Source organism: Poecilia reticulata, linkage group LG1 (genome assembly GCF_000633615.1).
Source record: "Poecilia reticulata strain Guanapo linkage group LG1, Guppy_female_1.0+MT, whole genome shotgun sequence".
NCBI classification, from domain to species: Eukaryota; Metazoa; Chordata; class Actinopteri; order Cyprinodontiformes; family Poeciliidae; genus Poecilia; species Poecilia reticulata.
This window is the reverse complement of record NC_024331.1, coordinates 31,335,343-31,343,371: the sequence shown is the minus strand read 5'-3', so window position 1 is coordinate 31,343,371 and position 8,029 is coordinate 31,335,343. Positions and strand designations below refer to the sequence as shown.

Here is an 8,029-nt window from a genome sequence, read left to right as displayed (position 1 = left end):
GTGTGTGTGTGTGTGTGTGTGTGCGTGTGTGTGTGTGTGTGTGTGCGTGTGTGTGTGTGTGCGTGTGTGTGCACTGATTTCCCAGGATCTAAACCCTCATTGATCCTGTTGCTCCTGTCTTCCCAAGAATCAGAGCTGGGATTACGGCTGTAAAATGAGCCTCTCATTGCAGATATTAGGTCATTTATTTCACAGGCTTACATATGAAATTATTGACTCTTCCCAGACACCTCGCTTTATCCTCTTACATAAATACATTTTTTTTAGCCGTGCCACATCGATATGACACGCATGTATCCTTCAGAGGCTCTAATTAATAAGTAAATCTGTTGGGTGAGGGTTTAATTACTAATCTTCTTAAATAATCTGTCCTGGGAACTTTACAGTACTTTGAAATGTATTGATACCCAGTGAAGATTTCTACCTTTATCACAAAATTTTATGGATTTAACTGGGATTTTTTGTAACAAATACAAAGTAAGAAAGGCTTCGCAAAATCCAGGTGTTTTCCTGAGGATCAGAATCGTTGAAATCGTTTATGCAGCATCAGACAAACCTAGTCCTAAAACTCTGACTCCCGTTTCAGTATGCGAGGAAAACAGCAAACTTTTCTGCAGACATTAAATCCAGGAGGTTTTTGCCTTTTGGTATTTTGTAAAAATTGTACAAATGTACGTAGTTCCTTTCAGCGTCTCATGAAGTATTCATGCAGATTTAAAAAATCGGACGGTGGAAACGGAGCAGCTGAAGCGAAATGCATCGCTCCGAGCGTTTTTACGCAGAAAACATGGCAACAAACTTCGGCCCAATCACACAACACTTCACACAGAGCTCTGCGGGAAAATGATGCGATTTTCACCAGTCACTGTGTTTCCATCCAGGATCTTTTTAAAGTTGGTGGAAACATCGAAATTCGAAATTACTTCCTCAAATTTGCACAGAAAAAAGCTTTGACGCTTAAGATGGTTTTTGACTTGTGTTAAAGTGGAGAAGGTTCAACCTTACCAGAGGCACCAAGACTTCAAATCCAAACCTCGTCTGGTGGAGTTACACTTTTCCTGTTGTTAGATGTAAACTCACCTCATTCGCTTTTTTTTTCTTTCTCTCCTTCTTTCTTTTTTTGCAACATTTTTTAAATTTACTCAGAATTCACGTGACAGTTGTACGGAGACGGAGCCAACGAGAGGCGACTTCGACGCTTCGGAAGGAGTTTTCAGTTTCTTTAGCAGTAATAAGAAAAATAAATAAATGAATCACACGATGAACTAAAACAAGCTGGATCATTTCCATTTGCATGACCATTTTTTGCATTTTTCTTTTGCTTTCTACCAAAAACGGGAGACTTTATAATTCATTTTATTTGTTATTTTGGTGTTTTGTTTATTTGTTTTGGATTCTAAAACGTCTTCCAGTTCCAGGTTTAAATATTCACTAGAATTTAAAGTTTATTGACCTTTGGCAATGGGTTCTTGCATTTCATTACTTAAAAATGATCTCAAAACAACAACATTATTGTTTATTATGATAACTTCTGGGACAATTTATCATTCAGCTAATTTTTTTTTTTATCACATGTTGTCTACAAATGTTTTACCGAAACCCAGAGAAGTGGTGTGAGCACCAGAGGTTCTGGGTGGGGAGTGGGAGCAGCTTCTTGTCCCCACATAGCAGCCGAGGGATGGGCAGGCTTCAGGGAGCGAGGCGAGCGGGAAACTGGAGACGAGGGGAGAGAGCAGAGGTTGTCGCAGGCGAGTCGCAGCGCAGGACGAGGAGGGGGAACGGAGAGAGGGGAGCATGTTCCAGCCTCTCACATCTGTTATTCGTTTGTACCGAGCTGGGAAGAAAATAGCAGGAAGCGTTATGGTGGTGGCGGAAGATAAAAAGACAAGAAGATTGAATAAAAAAAACATGTGTCGCACATGCACGCTGGATGAGTCCCATGGATAATCCCCAGGAGGGGCTGCCAGCCCGGAAAACAAGCGGCGGCTGTGTTCGTATGCAAACACAGACAAGAAGGAGCAGATTCTCCTCATTCATAAAATCCCTTCAGATCGATGCCTGTGGCCTCGTCAGACGCCTCCTGCTCCTCTACACGCTTAAAGGTGACCCGTTAAACTCCCTCCAACATGCTGGGATACGTTACAGGCGGCGCACAACATGTTCGGCACAAAATCATCTTTGGATAATCAGACGTTAGTCCATTTTGATCTCCTTCCAGAAGGAGCTGCTTTGAGGCGTCTTGTCACTTTAAATCCAAATAAGCTGCTGCTGGCCACGCCCCCAGCTCAACGTTTACACGCACGTAAACATGGCTGCAAACACATGAGCAACTGTGCAACCACATCTCTGACAAGCAGAGGTGGGCTTTGATTTGCCGTTGTCATAAATTACATCTTTAGTGTTTGATAAACATTTAAATGTTCTTATTGTTGGGATTTTATTTTTCAACTATTTGGTCAAAGAGTTTGAAAATATGATTAAATGCAGTCACTGTGTGCAGTTCTGCACTTCTTCATGAGGCTGATGTCCTGAGGAGTAGAATCCATGTTTATGAAAAAAAAAACAATCCTCACTTTTATCGTTATCACACAAGTATGACAAAATACTGAGCTAAAACCTTGAGTCCGTCTCGCCCTACCAGACATCAGCTGGATGTGCAAAATGTGAGTTTTTGCACAATGGATCCCCTTTTCCTCAGAAACCCTGACTCATCCGTCAGGCTGTAAATTTCTGCTTCTCCCGCTGCAGACACACCAGGTGCACACAACAGATGCAGCAGCACAAACAGATGCAACAGCCATCGAAAACGCGACGTGACAACGCCGAGCGGCGGCCATTAAAAGCTCGTCGCCGGGGCCTCCCGCCGCTAACGAGCCAAACCCGTGGCGGGCCGCAGACAGGTAGGAGTGATGCCTCCACGATTAAAGCGTCGCAGGCCGGGCCGTGTGTTTGTGCGAAGCGGCACTCTGGGCCCATCCCACAGCTCATTAACAGCAATAAGTGACTGCTGCCACCTCTCCCTTTTGTCAGTGGGGATGCGAGCCAATCAATGGGGTCATTTCACATCATAACGTCGTACCGGAGCACATTATGGCGCTTGTTCATGGCTGCCATTAGCGGCGTAGTCAGATTAGATAAGGAAAGGGGGAATTAAAGAGGAGGGAAGATGGATCAATACATGGATGGTTATGGAGATAACGTCACAGCAGGGGGTCTGGGAGCGTTGATAGACTCCTGGTTTTATTTTTACTTTTTATTTAAAAAGGTGTTTGCTCAAGTCTTAGCATGCAGGGCCACTTGTCTATGAATGAGTTCATTGAGTGTGTGTGGGTACAAATTTGAGCATGTGTTAAAGGAGAGTATGAATTACAGCAATCTCAAGGGGGGAGTGTGTGTGTGCGTGTGTGCGTGCGCGCGTGTGTGTGTGTGATCCTGTTTAATTACAGATCAGGCTTTGAGGCAGAGGCAAACAGTGCTATAATTACAGGAAACACCTCCTTTAATATTTTATGGAAATCTACTCCGTGTGTGAGTTTCTGTACGTTGAAGCTGTTTATTCAGCCGCCAGAGCCAAACGGGGACGGCCTCACTTCCGACTCTTACCTCGCCATCTCGCGCCGGCGCTTTCATCCCTTCGCGGGCTCTCGTTTCACGTTTGTGTTTCCAAACGGCGACTCTAAACGCCCCTTTTCCCCCCCACTTTTGAACTGCTTCCCTCTCAAATATTTATGCAGCTTTTACAGGGAAGAGAGACAGAGAGAGGAGGGGAGGCCTGGATCTATCTATTAAAGATGAGCAACATCTCGAATGCATAAAGAGGGGAGATGAGTGCAGCTGCTCAGGGAGAGAAAGGTGTAAACTATGATTTAATGCTTGATTATGTATTTTGAGGAAAATTGGATATGAGACAGAAGAGTGAAGTATTCATACAATCACAACATTCAGTGTGTTTTTTGGGGGTTTTATGTGATTTCTGCAAACACACATCTGGACATGGAGGTGTGAATCTGCATTTTGTTGCAATTTTAGTGACTTTTCATTCTTTTCTGCAAAACTCCTAAAGCTTATTCGGATTCTGGGCTTTGACTAGGTCATTCTGACACAAGCCCTGTCCTGCTGGAAGGGGGACGTTCAGCAACATCTCAGATTTTCTCTCCTGTCTCCCTCCATTTATCTCCACTCATTTCTAGAACATTTTTGCTGGAGATAAGCAGCCCCACAGCATGATGCTGCCACTACTATGTCACACAGGAAACTGTTTCCTATTAATTCACAGCATAACTATTATTCAAATGTGATTTTTTTTTCTTTTCTTTACATCATGTTATGTTATTCCAACAAATCTGGGGTGTTGCTCTGATTTGCGGTTAAACAACTACTGCAGTTAATCAGAAAACAGTTTGGAGCAGCTGTTAGCACTCAGCATGCAGAGGTGAGTGAATCTTCTTCAGTGCAAACAGAGCATGTCAGCATGGGGTACATTTTAAAATTCTACTTTTTCCAGCTTTACATCAAGTTTTAATGTTATTCCGTCAACAAAAACATACCTGGAGAGTTGCTCTGCCTCTTTAATGCATGTTTGAAATAATTTAATCTCCATGGCAACCTAACCCAAACATTTGCTCTCACAAAGCTCCACTGTAAAGCTGCAGTCCAACGCTGAGCTCACATAGAGCCCCTCCTCCACTCAGCTCCTACAAACTAGCGGCAGCAGCAATTAGCAAACATCTGGAGGAACTGCTGAGCTACGAGAACGGTTGTAAACGACAACACGGGAAAAGGGCTGCAAGTAAACAACCGTCTTCATTTGACGTGATGTGAGGTCAAAGTGCAACGCAAACAGTGATATTACCAAAGATCTGTGTGTAGAAATAATAATGGATACGTGTCTTAATACCGAGTCACTGAAAAGAACAGTTAATAATGAATGTCTACAGGAATATTTTTCCTGTTTTCAGGGTTAGTTGCAGAACTTTTGTTTTTAGAACATTATTATTACACAAGTCGCGCCCCGCGCTGACTAACTGCATCTTAACACTTAAAATAAAATAATTATTTACGTCAAGCTTCCTTCAGCCAGAAAGGAAATGTTTCTGCCAAAGCAACTCAAGTCTATTTTTCTTTTATCACGCTTTGAAATTACAAATGGCTCTAAAGTCTTATCAATGCACACAAAACACTTCGTTTTTAATTTCCATGTGTTTTCCATTATTGGAACGTTTAGAAACCACTTTCAGAATCTGTAAATACTTCAAAACGCCCCAAATAGTTCATGGTTTTGTTGCTGCCAATCACATTTACAAAGCAGCACCGACTTTCTTATCAGGATGAACAAAAGGGACAACAATGAGGGAGAAAAGAGGATAATATTTTCATGTCAGGCTGTATAAACTGAGCTGTTTTGTTATTGTGGGGCAATTTTAAGCTAGGAGGTCCGTGAATGTTCATTAGCCTGAAAAAGTTGAGAAACAATGGCTTAGCGTAAAATCTCACTGACGACTGTGGTGGTAGGCTGACGAATGCAAAAATGTTTAAGGAACGTGAATATTTATCTTTTTGTTGATGTGTTTGCTTTGTGTGTGTGTGTGTGTGTGTGTGTGTGTGTGTGTGTGTGTGTGTGTGTGTGTGTGTGTGTGTGTGTGTGTGTGTGTCAGAGGGTCTATAAAAGGCCAAGCTGAACACATGTTCCCTTTTAGCCTGCAGTGACACATATATAAGCACGCACACAGAGAGAGAGGCCACAAACAATGGGCAGGATGCTAACACGCCAACACTCAGACCCCCAACCGAGCCGCGACACCCTGGGGAGCCGCGGGGGGGGGGGCTGCGGGTGACACGCTTTACTATTCTTTGATACGCTCCGGTCATTAAAAATGGATGGCGAGCAATCATTATGGCCGTCGGAATTAATCTAATTAGCTTAGCGCGCTAGCTCTGGCACATTCAGGAGGGGAGGGAGAGCAAACAGAGCCAAACAGTGTAAGCAGAGACGGCTGGAGGTGCTGGGGGGGCCGCGGCGGCGGGCGGGGGGCATAATCCGCCTTGACTTATTAATACGTGCAAACAAGATTTAGCTCCTTAAAGCAAACAAATGAAGCAAGTGCTAAGAGGAGTGTGAGAGGAGGAGGAGGGCAGACGGTGAAGGACCGAGGTAGAGCGAGAGCAGATAAATTATTTAGCCCTGTGGACGAGATGGGGAGTCGCCGGCGCTGCTGGAGGTTTTACCTTCACTGGCTCCGCTCCATCATCAATCAATCAATCAATCAATAGAGTTTATTTGTAAAACACATTTCAAACCACCTCTCATCATAAAATCATGAAAAAAGTCATGAAAACATCATGCAGCAGGGCGGTCCGGTTTAAAAACGGTTTAAAGTTGACAAGAAATTGGAAAATATGAATAATGTGTGTTTGTGTGTTATTACTGACAATAACACACACAAACACCAACTATACAGTAAAAACATTCAATCAAAAATAAATATAAGCTTTTGCACCTGAGCTACTTCATCCTAATTAAAAAGTTAACAATTTTCTGATCTTTTATCCGTGACGCGTCACTTTATTCGCTGAAGCCGTTAGCACGCAGACCGCCACAGACAGGAAGTGGTTTCCGTCTGTTAACAACTCGACTGCAGTCTGCTGAGCTTCCAACCATTTTAACAAAGAGTCGACTTTACCACCACTGATTCTGGTGTTTAAATAAACCCGTAATAGATAAACAAACGGTGCTCAGCCTGGTGGGGGGAGGGAAGTGAAGCCTGGTGACCCGCCAGGCTTATAAAACACTGAGGGAAACCCTGTTCAGTTAGCAACTGTGAAACCAGCAACGAGCGTTTTCACATTTTCATCATCAAAACATCAAATCAATATTCTAATCATTATGGTTGTAAATCAATGCGACTTAAAGGGACTCAGTGTTTCAGCTGCTTTACAGTTTTCTGGAAGTTTGTTGTAGATTTGTGGTGCGTAGAAGCTGAATGTTGCTTCCTCGTGTTTGGCTCTGGTTCTGGATGCAGAGCAGAACCAGAACCAGAACCAGAAGACCTTCAAAAATAAAATATTTAAAGTCAATCCAGCTGTTTTTCTGTATGGGATCGGTGCCGGCCGATAACAAGCGTCAGATATCGGTATCGAAAGAGCAGAAAGTGGATCGGTTCATCCCGGTTCTGAGCTAACACCAGTGTTTTAAATGATGCACTTTCAGTCACTCCAGCGGGTCACAACACGGACCACGATCTGCTGACTTTTAATCTCCTCACAAACACCCACCAACACGCGGCAGTGGATATTGCTTCCCCGCTCATATAGATCACTGTAAGGGTCACCGTGGACAGACACGAGTCCATTATCGACCCGCCGGTCGATGGAGTGCTCAGGCGACAACCTCTGCTGACCCCTGTCATCCGTAATGACTGCTTCAAGAAACTACGGCTAATATGCTTTAAGGAGGAGGAAGCGGTTTGGTGTTTTAGTCCCGATCGGCGCGTCGTGGTGGCAGCATCATGTTGGAGACGTCCAGTTAGCTCTGGTTGGTTATTTTCTGGACGCTGCGCAGCTGGAAGGATTTCTGTTCCCACTGTTTTACTTTCAGACGGTCATTATAAAGCGTGACCATATTAACGTGGAAGCAGAGAGAGCAGGAGGAAGCATCACATCCCCTACTCCAACATCTCTAGACAGAGATCTACAGAAGCAAACCAGGTGGAAATTTATCTGTTATATGTTGTGACACACAAATATCACAGGATACAAGAAACTTTTCAGGAAGATGAAGGATCTTGTTTTAAGTCCAGAACTCCTTAGAGTTGATGGAAAAAGAACGAGCTTCACTGGCAGATTATATATGAACTTGTAACATTTCACCAATATTAAGCAGTTATTTATTAAAACGAGCTCCTTCCTCCTTCTGTTAGCTTTGTCTTATTTCAAGTGTACCGAGATATTTGTTCTAGAAATTACAGCAACACTTTTGTGTTTTTGGATGGATGGATTTTCCGCAATCCATCCATCCATCATCCATCCATCC

At 43.5% G+C, this 8,029-nt stretch overlaps 1 protein-coding gene across 5 annotated transcripts in view; it reads right to left on the bottom strand.

Annotated features, from left to right (window-relative positions):
- bnc2 (basonuclin zinc finger protein 2) overlaps positions 1 to 8,029 on the bottom strand; it is a 224,415-nt gene that overhangs the window by 99,906 nt on the left and 116,480 nt on the right. The window lies entirely within an intron of this gene.